This window comes from Lissotriton vulgaris, unplaced genomic scaffold, assembly GCF_964263255.1.
Source record: "Lissotriton vulgaris unplaced genomic scaffold, aLisVul1.2 SCAFFOLD_971, whole genome shotgun sequence".
Taxonomy (NCBI): domain Eukaryota; kingdom Metazoa; phylum Chordata; class Amphibia; order Caudata; family Salamandridae; genus Lissotriton; species Lissotriton vulgaris.
Genome location: NW_028255350.1, coordinates 804,403 through 819,652, shown reverse-complemented (window position 1 = coordinate 819,652; position 15,250 = coordinate 804,403). Strand labels below are relative to the sequence as shown.

General features: G+C 44.4%; 1 protein-coding gene and 1 long non-coding RNA gene across 2 annotated transcripts in view; one reads left to right on the top strand and one right to left on the bottom strand.

The window, feature by feature from the left end:
* Positions 1-3,425: 3,425 nt before the first annotated feature.
* Positions 3,426-15,250, top strand: part of LOC147659159 (interferon-induced protein with tetratricopeptide repeats 5-like) — a 42,821-nt gene continuing 30,996 nt past the window's right edge. Inside the window, exon 1 of the mRNA XM_086951931.1 lies at positions 3,426-3,517. The gene's annotated coding sequence lies outside the window, so the exon portion shown is untranslated. The remainder of the gene's footprint in view (positions 3,518-15,250) is intronic.
* On the bottom strand, positions 3,468-9,577 carry LOC147659160 (uncharacterized). Its single transcript, XR_015307308.1, has 3 exons — positions 8,003-9,577; positions 6,963-7,859; positions 3,468-6,548 (listed from the first exon to the last, which is right to left on the bottom strand). It is a non-coding gene; the product is annotated as an uncharacterized LOC147659160 (long non-coding RNA).

Sequence of the window (15,250 nt, the reverse complement as noted above, 5' to 3'; positions counted from 1 at the left end):
GTGTTCTGATAAAGACAACCGGCTCTTTTTAAACCCCACATGAGAGTGTACTAGGCGGCACTTATAACTTCGGATATATACTGGTTGGACAGACGCTTTACATTGATCAACGCTGTGGCGCCGGTTCATGAGAAACTCGAGTTATTTATATACATATGTTTCTTTTCTACCTGGGATAGGTGATGCAGGATTAACTACTGCTTGATAGATCATCGACTCCGATCGATATTTACCCGAATTTGACATCCTGAAACTACAATCTTATACATACAGGGTAAGAACTATCCCCATATGGTATATAGTCAGTCGACTAAGATATAGATGAAAGTTAATATTGATTATCACATTTTGCAGATTTTTCTGCTTCCATTGCATTCATTTGAATATCGATGAGGAACAACCCGTCGACAGCCTGAATTATCAAATACAGTTTCCCAATCAATAACGTATAGGTATGTGTTCACCTAAAATATCTTTGTCCTATGTTTACCTGTAAACGCAGACCTTGAAATTGAACCCTTATTTTCCATTAGAATCGCTAAATCACTTTGACGACAAGCTATCTACGGGATGCAGTCATTCCTGTGATACAGGTATTCCTTTTCCTTATCCCACATGGTCTCATAGAACATCCGTATTGAAATACATGTTAAGGTAATAGATTGTTCTGTTTGAGGCGTGCACTATGATCTAAATGTCTGTGTCATTTAGTTAAGCAAGGACCTTAATCATGGACCCTATAATGGTCCAATCAGTAGAACTCATGTTTTCTGTGAGAATACATCAGATTCATATGATAAATGTCTAATATGAAACTATATACAGAAACGTATGTGCCAAATTCAAAGCCACTGTATATATGTGCTGTCTTTATAGACAAAGTCTTCATTTAAAGTGGATATATGTCCAATAGGAAAGATTGTAAACAGAAATTCCTTTTACCTCTTAGTAGTAATATGTTTGGAACAAAGAAACGTCTTTTTCAATATGACTAAACTTTTAAACTGACAGTTACTTTTTGAAAATATCTCATATATGTGTAAAATGTTTTCCTATGTACATAGTATGTCTTTTTTGTAGTAAATTGTCTTAAATGTCTTTTTCACCAAGGTGTTACGTCAATATTTAGTTTCATATTGTAAACTGTGAATTATTTTTTGATTTACAGATAACAATCTCTTTACAGACCATAATTCAATAACAGTCCTGAGGATGGTTTCAGCAAACTAACGTCAGAGAAACCGAAACGTCGACTTCACACTTTATCCCTTTCTTTTGTTTGGTTCAATGTGTTTTGGGATAGGTGTCCTATTTAGGTTCTGTTGTGTCACTTGATAATTTACTTATATGTGTACTTACAGCCCTAATTTTATTTGCTTATTGATCTGTATATGTAGCTGATTTCTTTGATTAAGCTATTTGATAAAATCATATTTTTCGTATACACCTTGTGTCTTTGTCTTCATGTTTACATGTTATATGTTGATACATTGCTCGTGCTGAATTACAAAATTGTTGATGGATTCATTGTAAGGATAAGTGATTGATCCTTTTCAGAAATAATCTTAATCAAACAAAATATAGTTTGAATAAATCCCTTGAAGGCAAATTTACCCTTTCAACTGCATTACCCAAGCCCTCAAGGGTATTCCGGGTCGCTCACTCCTTCTAAAACTTATCTGAACACAAGGGCACGCTGGGCAATTGCCCGGGGGCTCCACGAGCATAGGGGCTCCACGAGCATAGGGGCCCCATGCAGACTAGAATAGCGAATAAATAAAAACATTGCCATTTACAGTACTAATAGCTCAAACTTAAATAATGCGAGACCTATTGCATTGCAAATGCTTGTTTGCATTTGTCACCATGAGTGGGATGGGTATGCTCAGACATGAGTCAGATGCTCTCCACCCCACTGGATTCAAGCAAGCCGGTCTGAAGACAGCTGGAATGCCGGAAACCGGTCCTCGGAAGGTTGTTTCCCATCCTGGGAAGGCATGGCTTGGCAGTTCGGGCTGGTCTGTTCCCATGAGGCACAGGGTCAGACTGATTTGCATATGGCCATGTCTGAACTGGGGTGGTGTGGAGTGCAAAAAAACGATGGATTTAGGCCCAAATCTCTGTACTCGGGTGAATGATTGACATTGTTCTGCATTCTGTCCATCAACTGTGGTTTTTGCATTTGTCACCCCGAGTGGGATGGGTATGCTCAGACTTGACTCCCATGCTCTCCATACCACTGGATTCAAGCAAGCCGGGCTGAAGACGGCTGGAATGCCAGAAACCGATCCTCGTAAGCTTGTTTCCGGTCCAGGGAAGGCATGGCTTGGCAGTTCGGGCTGGACTGTTCCCATCAGGCACAGGGTCAGACTGATGTGCATATGGGCATGTCTGAACTTGGGTGGTGTGGAGTGCAAAAAACGATGGATTTAGGCCTAGATCTCTATACTGGGGTGAATGTATGACATTGTTCTGCATTCTGTTCATCAACTGTGGTTTTTCCACATAATATAAAACCTCTGCTGTTTAGCCTGTGACCAGGTGAGCAGTGAAGTTTCCTTGTAATTTGCGCAGCTGCCAGCCAAACACCGCAAAAACAGTGCAGAATATCTAGGGCCTCATTTATGAAAGCCTTGCGCCACTGGTGCGTCACTTTTTCCTATGTTAAAAGTGACGCACCAGCGGCGCAAGGCCTTCATAAATAAGGCCCCTAATATTTAGCCAGCAGTTGGATTACTAGTGATGTTTTTCTGCTATTTCCAGGGCTGCGGACCAAATAGTAAAGCATTTCTACTATTTGGCAAGCTGCTGGGTGAATAGCCATAACCAACTGAAAATGCAGGCAAATGTCTGTGGCTCTATCATGATAGGCAGAACCAGGGACCTGTTTGCGCTTGCTGTGTGTAAAGTGAATTCATATAATCTATTTTTTTTTTAAATGTATTGCTCTATTTACAAAGAAAAACCAAAGGAAATGATGGACGGAGCGTTGACAATACAAGCACTCACCCCCAATCAACTGATCTGGGTTTAATCCATCACCGTTCTTTAGCCCACTCTGCCACTGGGGTGGCTTGGTGAGCAAAATAACGATGGATTAAACCCAGATCTGTGACTGGGGGTGAATGTTTTCGCATTGTGCAACATTCCGTCCATCATCTTGTGTGTTGTTTTGCTCTATTTACAGCCATTATTGCTCGGAGATTAATTCACTGTACCCAATGCAGTCACATAACAACAGGCGCTGGACTTTGTCCATAGGCAGATAAGGGCCCTTGATGTCAAATGGTGCACACTTTCAGTTTCTCAGAAATAGAAACCATGAATGCAGTCAATTAACCTTCAGACTATGATTTCCACTACTATTGAGACACTTCTATGGAAATGTCAACTTTGAACCAAGGGGATGAGTCAAGGGGAGGAGTCTGAGACATTCATATACCTTCAGCAAACACATTTAACAGGTCACAGTCAATACATCTTCCTTCAGTAAAGAATACAGCGGCTGCAAAACGAGGTAAGCGTCAAAAGATCATTTTTAGATAATGTTATCTTGATTATCATTGCTTGCTTTAGGCCTGTTTCAACTTTGATACTCCACTAGTGTCAGGACTCCAAAACAACAACGGGAATAGTCAGGAGCATTAAAATCTAGCAAGATCTGGGTAAGCAGCCCAGGCAGGCATCAGGGAATGAATCAAACCACAACAAAACAAAGCTGGCATTTTAAACATCCACCTTTGTTGACATATAGAGGCTTACACCAATGTCACCTGGTAAACACTAGTGCAGTGAGAACTAACAACTATTCATATAACAGAGTTTTTCCTGATGCAAGGTCCATGGTACACAAAACTGTTGAATAAATGACTTTCCTATGTCTCTCTATGTCTGAATGTCAGCAGCAACATATGCAATGTGCTTTAATGTTCTTAGTAAATCAGAGAATCAGTCATGCTGCACTCCTCCAGGAGCAATCAGTTTAATATGGAAATGTTAACTCTCATGCAAACTCAGGCTGCACTCATACCTCACAACTAGCACATTCATGATACAAACTACAAGTCATAATAAATGTGCAGTGATTAGCTCCTGCTTTGCTGCCTGCAGTTTATGGATTAACAAAGAAAATTGTGAGTTATAAGTATCACAGTTTAATTAATCTGGGATACTATGATACAATATTGCGTTTGATATGGCTCTTGCACTGGTGAAGGTTATAATATAGTTGTCACACATGGAATGCATACAAAATGCAGAAGCCAGACTCACACTCCCACCCTGCACCCACATCATCTCATACCTCAAAGTGCCTAACTATCTCCTTGTCCCCATACACACCATTTTCACACTCTTCACAAACAGTTATAAAGTCGTGCATAATCGAGGTCTCTCTTACCTTAACAACAGCACCAACTTCCAATCCCCTACCAGAAACCTATGTTCTGGCTTGCCTTCAGCTCACTGACATACTGGTGAACAACACTTACAACGCAACTTTTACATCGCAGAGCCTTTACAACGCAACCATTACAACGCAAACTATTACAACGTATTGCTCTAAGGGGCGCTCTAGGATAGGGACTAGGTTAATTTACTATCCAATAACCTTCCCTAGTGTCCACAGGGACTGGAGTTGGAATAGTAAATTAAATTATTCACTATCCAGCGCCCCAAAGCACTATGCGTTGTAGTGGACTGCGTTGTAATAATTGCGTTGTAAAGGCATGCGATGTAAATGCATGCGTTGTAACGTCATACATCTGACATACTCTGCATCCTCAGAGTCAGAGCCGGTGGCTACACCTCGTACCTCACACCCAAACAATCACCTGGAACAACCTCCCCCTCAGGTTCTCCCTGCACATCAGAGCCATCTCTCCCCACCCTAGATTCCACAAGACACTGAGGACATGGCTCTTTACCTAGACCTCAGACTCGGCCAGCCCAGTCCCCTCTCATCTAATGCCTGTACACCCTCCAGAGTGAGATGTGCGCTCTACAAAACGTCAAAATATAACATCTGGCGATATAGTTCAAAACTGTTTGGGTGTGTCCTTTCTACCCCAGACAATGTAATTGGGATTAGCACCCATACACGAAACACATGTTGGCTACAGTTCATATATTGACTGAAAGTCTGAAACAAAAGAAAACTGGTTAAGCTTCTTTATGGACTCACTTTGAATCAGTTACCAAAGAATTACTACACTGCTGTGAGAAATCAAGACCATTTTTACAGTGCCCCCCCCCCCCCTTTTTGCCCACATTTTGAATCCAAGGTGCTGGTGTTCTGACTCTGATTGTGCCCTGGGCTCTGCTAACCAGACCAGGGCAAGTGCTCTGTGGAAGAGGTACATGGTAATTACATATAATTACAGTTTGAAATTACAACCTACCTGTAAGTATAGGCAGGACATGCAGGTTTAGAGGCCCAATGACTTTGATCAACTTAAGTGGGCACACCTGTGTTGCCTAATGCCATTTTAAAAACAGCCCTGCTTTGCAGGCTGCTTATAAAATTACATTATACGCAAATTCGACTTTGTAATTGAAGGTACTTCTAAAGTCTTGAATGACCCTGTTTTTACATATATATTACCCCTAAGGCCTCCCTCGGTGCCCCAGGGGTGGGGCGCTTTGTAACTATAAGCAAAGACACTATAAAAGTGGTGAGGGAAAGACTGCCATCTTCTTTTCCCCCATTGTATCACATTGGCGCCATAGGCTAAAATGTGAATACTTTAAGAAAATGTAACTATTGATAGGAGGGAGCTCAAAACATACTTCATAGTTTCAAAATGATAATTAGAATACATCCAAGAACTTGTCAGGATTAGATCTGTTATAACTATCACAAAAAATAAGTGATATAAATTGCTTTTCTGATGAGCCAAAATCCAGCCTTCCAGCAGGTTTTTTCTAACTGGCCAGTCTTTGCCAGGCTGAGCCACCAAACCTTAATGAGGAGTGCGGTATCCTGGGCTGAGACAAAAGAAGCCTCTGGTGGGAGGAGAACTGCAGCTGCAGAATATAAGGCTTATGGGTGTGGAATAGCCAAACTGGTCTTCAAGCAGGGAATGACAGGTCACTGGCTCATCCCCACAGCTTCCCACCCCAGCCAGACAGGAGCCCCAGTAATTAGTTTACCAGTAGGGTGGAAGGAACATTTTAGGGAAACTTAGCCAGGCTAGTGGGTGGGAGTTTCTCCATTTTGGACTGTGAAAAAATAGTGCTTTCTGGGTCAACAATATGGCCCCCTACTTTTCACCCAATAACACTCAATCCAAATGGGGAGAGCTGCCCAGCAACACAGATCCCTGCCTGAAACAAGACGAAGAAGAAGAACTGCCCTGTTGCAACCCTGGCCTTCACTTTAATGGATTGTGCTCTGGGTGACTGCACCTGCTGCACACATTGGAACTTCAGTTCTTAGGCATTTTCCTTGCTTCTAAAAGTGAAGGAGTTGGCTCCCTGAAAGTAGCAGGTTAAAAGAGCTACCTGCATCATCTCCACCAAAAGAACCCAGCTGGACAGCCTCTAGTGGACTTTAATTAATTAGTATAATTAATTGTGGGTTTGTAATGCGCTAGAATCGACTCCCAAAGGAGTATCTCTGCACAGTAGACCGCTGGGGAACCCGTCCTGGCTTTCCCTGTGAGATAGTCCCTACGGGGTATCTCCAAGGTGAAACCAGGCATCCCCGGCGTATGTGGGCGGCCGTTGTAGAGATGAGGCAAGCTAATGCCCAGAGTTGCCGAGTGTGATCCCTGGTTAGAGTAGACACCGAGGTGAGAATTATCGAGTCCGCTGACCCTGGTCCTCGACCCTGCCGCGTCGGGAATTGAACCCTGGTCCCAGGCCGTCCTCTGCTCTCAGGTCTGCTGCCTCTAACCAGTGAGCCACACCACTCCACACCAGTGAGCCACACCACTCCACACCAGTGAGCCACACCACTCCACTTTGAAGAATTTGTCCAGGTGCATTGTGGAAAACATAGTCCCAACATCCTAAGGACAATCTCAGAGCGTCTAGACCCTTGGATTGGTGTTTTGGACACCCTGAACCCACAAATAAACTTTCTGGAAGAAGTACCAGAAGTTTGGAGAACTTTTTGGAAATAGATTCATAAGTAGAACGGCATGTCGCCGAGAGTCAATCCTCTGACGCCAAACCGCGATCCAACCTGCATTTCAGGTTTGTCCTGCTGAAAGCTCCAAAGCTCCTGTCATTGACAAGACTTCCAGGTTTTCACCAAGGCCTCACACTGAACCAAGCCACTGTTGTTGACTCGTATTCTGGTCTCAGGAGGTGCCTCGCTCGACGTCGAAAGAAAAAGCTCCAGATAAAATGGGATGGTAAACAGTTGAACAAAGGCCTCATACTCAGTGCATCCGACCCGCACTTCATCACAGTGGCCCTCAAACCTTTACTTTGTCCCGGTCAAGCATGGCCAGATGTCCCTAGTTGGCGCTTTTCATGTTTAGGCACTAGAAAACATTTCATTTTTTAAAATTCATATCTCCGTTTACCCACATTCTATTTTTGTCATTTTAGTCATTATAATATTTACTATTTCTATAAATTGGTTTTGGATTATTATTGTGTGTTGTTTTTATTTATTTATTGTATTGGTGTTTTAAATGCTTTACACACCTGTCTCCTTAGTTAAGCCTGCCTGCTCGTTGCCAGCTGCCAAAGGTTGAGAAACAGAATAATTAATTGAGACTCGGCCTTATATTATGATTGTGGCCTTATTGCTACCACACTTCCTAATAAATCACCTTCCAACATTTGATGTTCAGCAGTGTGAACAGTACCTGTGTTTAAACTACACCATACAGTAATTAGATAAACGTCTTTAACCCCTTCGATGCTGATGACGAGCTCAGCTCGTCATCAGCCACGGGGGGCGTGTGCAGATGACGTCATCTGAGCTCGTCATTTAACGCGGCTTTTGAAAAAAAGCCGCGTAGGGGAAAAATCACCGCAGCAGCGATGCGGTTAAAAATCCATATATTCACTCAGAAAAGAAATAGAATTTTGAATTTGAACTAAACTGTTTTAAATTCATATTGAATTTTTCTAAATTGTTCTATCTCTGATTTGCCAAGTTGTTTTGTGACCCAAAACTAGGGATACAATGGAGATTTTTCTGGCTAGCCTGTCCAAATTCACAGTAGCTGAGCTCAGGGTACAGTGCAGGTCCAGGGCGCTACCTAATGCTAATAAGATTATGAAGGCAGAACTGATTAGGTCCCCTAAGTCCTGGGCACATTCAGCTCCAGAGAGGGGAGGGGAAGGGGAAACTGACCAATCCTATAACCTTCAGGAGGAGGATGATGACAACTTTTCCATAACTTCCAGTACCAGGCACAAACTTCCAGCTGGGGAAGGAAAGGATAGCTCCCACTAGAGGAACCACAGCTATCCTTTGAGGAGAGACAACTGCAGGTTCATTTAGCTCCATTGCCATAGAGAAGGAGAAGCTGAAACTAGTTAGAAAGTAGTGGGAAAGGGAGGAAGAGAGAAGAAATAGTGGCAGCGAAAATGAGGAAGCTGCTGAGATGTGTAAGAGTGGTGGGTTTGATCCTAGGCTTCCCAAGGGGTTAGTTTCCCAGTATGAAGAGGGGGATGACATTGACAAATAAATGACAGCATTTTAAAAGGCCCTTAGGATGAAAAGGGTTCACTCCAAATAGTGGGGTTCACTCCTGTGGGGGCTGATCCAATTAGCTGGGAAAGATTGGCTCCTAACCCTAGAGAAGGATGAGGCAGAATACCTCTCACATATGAGGAAATGTCTAGTCAGGAAACTTGGTCTTATCCCAGAGCATTCCAGGGTGAAGTTCAGGGACACCCTGAAAGTAAACAAGCAGTCCTGGTTGGACTTTGTAGACATCTCAGTGAAGGCACTAGAGGGCTGGATTAAAGGTAACCAGGTGAGTACTTATGAGGGGCTGTACAATTTAATCCTCGATGGTCACATTCTGACTCATTGTGTACAAGAGAAGTTACACCAGTATCCAGTGCACTCTAAGCTGTCAGGTCCCAGGGAACTTAGGAAGACAGCTTATGAGTGGGTGAGAACCTGGATTTTAAATCAGCTCCAGGGGAGCTTAGTGTGGAAAATGAGTATTCAATTTACAGTTCAACCCGTGTCTTACAATATATATCTCCAGCTCTGTGCAAACTTCTTCAGGTAAACAGATCTTTGCGTTATTGTATTTTTGTAATAACCTAATATAAACAATGCAGACATCATCTGTTTTGTAATCTAACAAATGAGTAACTAAATGGATCTTTCATAGTATTGTGTGAAGGTGAATTAGTAACATTCTTTGCCTTGATCTCTGACTCTGGTTTTAAATAAAATCCTATTACTACCATGGTAATCATTAACACTGTTATTACAAAAATTGAATACATAATATATTTATACTCATTTCTATCCCTGGGCAATGAACTCCGCTCTGCTAGGAGGTTTGATAACTACGCATTTCATTGAAAACACGGAATTCATGCAAGAATTCCCACACCGCTACGTAATGGAGGCACCTACTATACCTACAACCCTTTGGTAAATCAACTTTAACTTTACATGCTATAAAGCATATAATCAATTCACAAAAGTGAACTTTGAAAATCATAAGGCAATGAGAGAGTTGATGATTTTGGGGTCACCCCTTACCTAGGGGGAGTGCAACAGATGCCTTGAACACAAAGCGCATATTAAGCGATTCGGCGGTGGTCCCTTCCTCCTAGGACCACCCCAAGCAAAGTTATGGGCAAACATACAATGCCAACCAAAGGCCCTACAAAGCATTATGGGGCGAGATTCCAGAGTTTAGAGAATATTATAGTTTAGCTCTCAGCTGAGCCCCAGAGTCTGCCCCTTGAGGAGTGTTTTGATATTGGATACTATAATATTCACTGCATTCTAGAATATCGTCCCATAATGCTTTGCAGGGCCTTTGGTTGGGATTATATTTTTGCACATACCTGTGCTTGGGATGGTCCTAGGAGGACGGGACCACCAACATATCATTTCTCTATAATGTGCTCTTTGAGTTCAAGGCATCTGCTTGGTCCTCTCCCTAGGTTAGGAAGGACCCCAAAATCATCATGTCTCTCACTGCTTGCTAATTCTCACTTTTGTGAGATGACTGTATGTGTTTTAGCATGTAAAGATACATTATTTATTATTTAATTAATAGCACTGCTTGCTATATTTTCACTTTAGTGAGTTGGCTATATGTATTTTGAAGGCAAAAATAATTATTTGTTAATTTACTAAAGGTATGTCAGATTTCTGTTTAAAACACAGAAGTCATCTGATTCTATAGACTCGATATAATCATCAACACAGACAACAACACTCAACTGATCCTCTCATTCGCCAAGGACCCCTGCAATGCCAAAACCAACTTCTGAAATGCCATGAACAACTTCTGAAATGCCATGAACAACATAGCTAAATGGATGAGAGACAATTGCCACCCACTCAACTCTAACAATTCTAAAGTACTGGTCTTCAGGAAGAATACCTCTGCATGGGACCACAGCTGATGGACTGCAGAATTCGTACCTACACCCACACCGACTGACCATTCACGCAGCCTCAGCATCATCCACGACAGCCAACTAACCATGAAACAACATATCAAAACATTCACCTCCTCCTGCCTCCACACACTTTGCATGCTCTGCAGAATCTTCAGTTAGATCCTGTTAGACCTGGCACCTTGGCGTGGGTCTCCCTTCCATTTCTTTGCTGTTGCCTCATGTGTTTTTGCTGGAGTTAGATGCTTTGGGGACTGTGCCACTGCTGTCCAGTAAAAAGGAGGCTTTCCCTTGTGGACAAACTAAACCACAGTGTTCCCTCTGGTAAATTGTTGTATGGATTAGTGACTCCATGATTGGCTGATTTGGTTTACTTTTCATACCCTAGTACAGTGCACTGAGTGTGGCCAGGGCTTGTAAACCAAATGCTGCTGCTGGGTTTGCAGCACTGGTTGTGTCACCCACAGAAGCAGCCTAATCCTAACTGAGGAGAGGAACCAGAGAGATGGAGAGAGACTATCCCCAAGCTGAAGTGCTGCTTGGGGGATTAACCTGTGGTGGTTGCCTAAGTGTGAAAGAGAGGAGAGAGAGACGTTGTGTGTACTTTCTGCAACTTGTGAAGGATGTCCAAGGGCTTGAGAAAAAGCTTGCCTCCTGCTGAAGTCTCAGGAACAACAGACTTCAACCACCAGCTCCCCAGATTTCTTTGGAAGTGCCTGTAGTTGTGTTGGGCTTTCTGAAGGACTGGTGTTGCAAGGAGATGAAAGCGCGACTCACGAAGAAGATACGTGTCGCTGCCGCAGCATCACTAAACAAGGGTGTCACCACTATAGCTGTCGCATCGCATTGCAAAAGCGTCTTGCATCACCGGAGAAGAATGTCGCCGCCGCTGCAGTCGCATCACTGAGCAAGGGTGTCGCTGCTGCAGTTGCATCTTCTCGCAAGGAAGAGACGCCATCTTTGTTTTCATCGCACCGGATCTTCATCGCATCACGGCATTGCGAGCCGCATCACCACGGAAGAGTAGTAAGAAACCGATGCATCACCATCCCTGCAAACAAGGGACAGACGCATCACCTTCCCTGCAACACTTTCATTGTATAGCATTACGCATCCTAAGGTACATTGACTCAATGTGTCGCATTTTAACATCTAAAGAGAACTAAGCTAATTCTGCCATTTTAATTACAGTATTGTGGATTTTTGTCGTTTGTGGTCTTGTGATAAGTCTATATAAAGAATACTTATTCTTTATATAAAACTTGTGTGGTGTCCATCTGTAGTGTTGTTACTGGGTTACTGTATGTGCTCACAAATGCTTTACACACTGCCTCTGAGATAAGCCTTTCTGCTCGTGCCAAGCTATCAAGGGGGTGTGCAGGGGTTATTTTAGGAGTGTACCCCCTAACCTGACTAGACACAAGGGTCCTTATTTGTTACAGGTACCTACCTATGCCAAGTAGAGACCCCCAAATCTAACAGATCTCAACACAACCAGAAAGACTTTCACTTAGGCCCTCATTACCAGCCACCTCGAATACGGCAATGTCCTCTACACCAGCATCTCCACCCAGCTCCTCAGAAGACTCCAAACCAAACAGAACACTGCAGCCAGATTAATCCCATACCTCCACAAAGGAACCCACATCGCCCCCCCCCCCCCCCACCTGAGAGACCTCCACTGGCTTCCCATTCAGAAGAGATGCCAGTTTAAGATCCGCACACATGCCTACAATGCCCTTCAAGACCCATGACCGGCCTATATCAACCATTGACTGAACTTTCACCAACCCTGTAGACACATTTGGCCCGATTCACAGAATGAACTTAAAACCCAATCCTAAACTTACTACTATTTTGGTATTCACAGAATGCACTTACTACTTTTGGCATTCACAGAATGAACTTACTACTTTTGGTATTCACAGAAGTTAGGATTTTGTCTTAAGTTTGTCTTAAGACAGACTTAAGACAGACTTAAGACAAAATCCTAACTTCTGTGAATACCAAAAGTTGTAAGTTCATTCTGTGAATGCCAAAAGTAGTAAGTGCATTCTGTGAATACCAAAATATTAGTAAGTTTAGGATTGAGTCTAAGGTTCATTCTGTGAATCGGGCCCATTGACTCACCATCACTTGTCCTCGCACACAGACCCTGCATCTGTAGGAGTGGCTGCTCCTTCTCTTGCATCACTGCCAAGACCTGTAATGCCCATCCCCTCCAGCTCTTACTGAAACCTGGATGAACGCCTCATCAGCACCCAACATCGCCATAGCTATCCCAGATGACTACAAAATCATCCGAAAGGACCTTATCAACCAAACAGGAGGAGGCATCGCCATCGTCCATAAGAACACCATCCGCATCACGACCAGTTCCGACGACAACTTCGCAGCCGCCGAACACCTTCACTTACAGATCCACACCGACCCCAAGACCACACTCAGAGGCACCCTCATCTACAGTCCACCAGGACCCCGCACACAATTGAGCGAAGACATCACTGACTTCATCAGCCCACACGCCCACCCCTCAGAGGATTACATTCTACTAGGAGACCTCAACTTCCACCTGGAAAAGAACAACGACCCAATCTTCACCTCCAGCAAGCACATCTCCTTCAATCACACCACAGCTCTCCATTGGACGGACCACAGCTGCGTTCACTTCAACTACAAAAAGACTACGACCCACAACCACCCACAACCAATTCCCGGCAGAAACTGGAACAAAATTACCACCGACCAGCTCCTCACATCGCTTCACCAAAACACTCCCGCCAAATCATCGGACCCAAACCAAGCAGCCACCAACCTCACACAATGGATCACCATGACGAATTAGCACCCTTGAAAAACCATCAAATCAAGCTAGGTAGCAAAAAAGCCCCCTGGTTCAATGATGACCTTAAGAAATCCAAGAAGTTCTGTCGCAACCTTGAGAAGACCTGGCGAAAAAACCCAACCACCGACAACCTGGCCACCTTCAAGAAAGCCACCCGTAGACACCACCAACTGATCCGATCCACCAAGAAATCAGCATTCAAGGATCGACTCGACAACAATGCCCACAACAGCAAGGAACTATTCAACATCGTCAAAGAGTTCACCAGCCCCACCACCGGCACCAACGACATCACTCCCTCCCAAGACCTCTGCGACTCTCTAGCCTCGTTCTTCCACAACAAAACTGCTGACATACATAACAGCTTTGGCGACCAGCCCACCCCACCCACCTCCGAACTAAAACACCCTTCCAACAACCTTTGCGCCTGGAACCCAATCACCACTGAAGACACCATCCGCCTGATGAACTCCATCCACTCAGGATCACCAACCGACCCATGTCCCCACCACATTTTCAACAAAGCAGACTCCATTATCGCACCTCATCTCCGAGACGTCATCAACTGCTCCCTAAACTCCGCTACCTTCCCGGAAATCTGGAAACATGCAGAACTCAGTGCCCTCCTGAAAAAACCCACAGCTTACCCCACCGAACTTAAGAACTTCCGCCCCATTTCGCTCCTCCCATTCCCTGCCAAAGTCATTGAGAAAGCTGTCAACAGTCAGCTCGCCGCCTTCCTCGAATCCAACAAATCCCTTGACCCTTCGCAGTCCGGCTTCCGAGCCAAACAGAGCACCGAAACCGCCCTCATTGCAGCAACAGATGACATTCGAACTCTTCTGGACAATGGAGAAACAGCTGCCCTTATCCTACTTGACCTCTCTGCAGCCTTCGACCCAATTTGTCATAACACCCTTATACAACGCCTCAGCAACGTCGGAATACAAGGAAAAGCATTGGACTGGATCATCTCGTTCCTCGCCGGAAGAACCCAGAGAGTCCGCCTCCCCCCTTTTAGATCAGAGGCCACCGAAGTCATCTGCGGCGTACCTCAAGGATCATCACTCAGTCCCACCCTCTTCAACGTATACATGAGTCCCCTCGCATCCATCGCTCGCCAACACAACCTCAACATCATCTCCTACGCAGACAACACCCAGCTGATCCTCTCCCTCACCTAAGACCCAAACACCACCAAAACCAACCTACATGAAGGGAAGAAAGAAGTAGCCGAGTGGATGAAGAACAGCCATTTAAAACTTAACTCGGACAAAACGGAAGTCCTCATCTTAGGCTCATCCCCTTCTGCCTGGGACGACTCATGGTGGCCACAAGCCCTGGGAAACGCACCTAAACCAACGGACCACGCACGTAACCTGGGCTTCATCCTGGACTCCTCCCTCTCAATGACCAGACAAGTCAACGCCGTCTCATCATCATGCTTCAACATCCTACGTATGCTCAAAAAAATCTTCCGTTGGATCCCCACCGAAACAAGAAAGACGGTCACCCATGCACTAGTCACAAGCCGACTGGACTACGGAAACACCCTTTACGCCGGAACCACAGCCAAACTACAGAAAAAACTCCAACGCATCCAAAACGCCTCAGCCAGACTCTTCCTAGACATCCCCCGCCAAGCTCACATTTCCGGTCACCTGAAAGACCTCCACTGGCTCCTCGTCAACAAGAGAATAACGTTCCGTCTCCTCACCCACACACACAAAGCCCTCTACGACCTAGGACCCGAATACCTCAACACACGCCTGTCCTTTTACACCCCCACCCACCAACTACGATCGTCCAATCAAGCCCTAGCAGCAATTCCACGCATCCAAA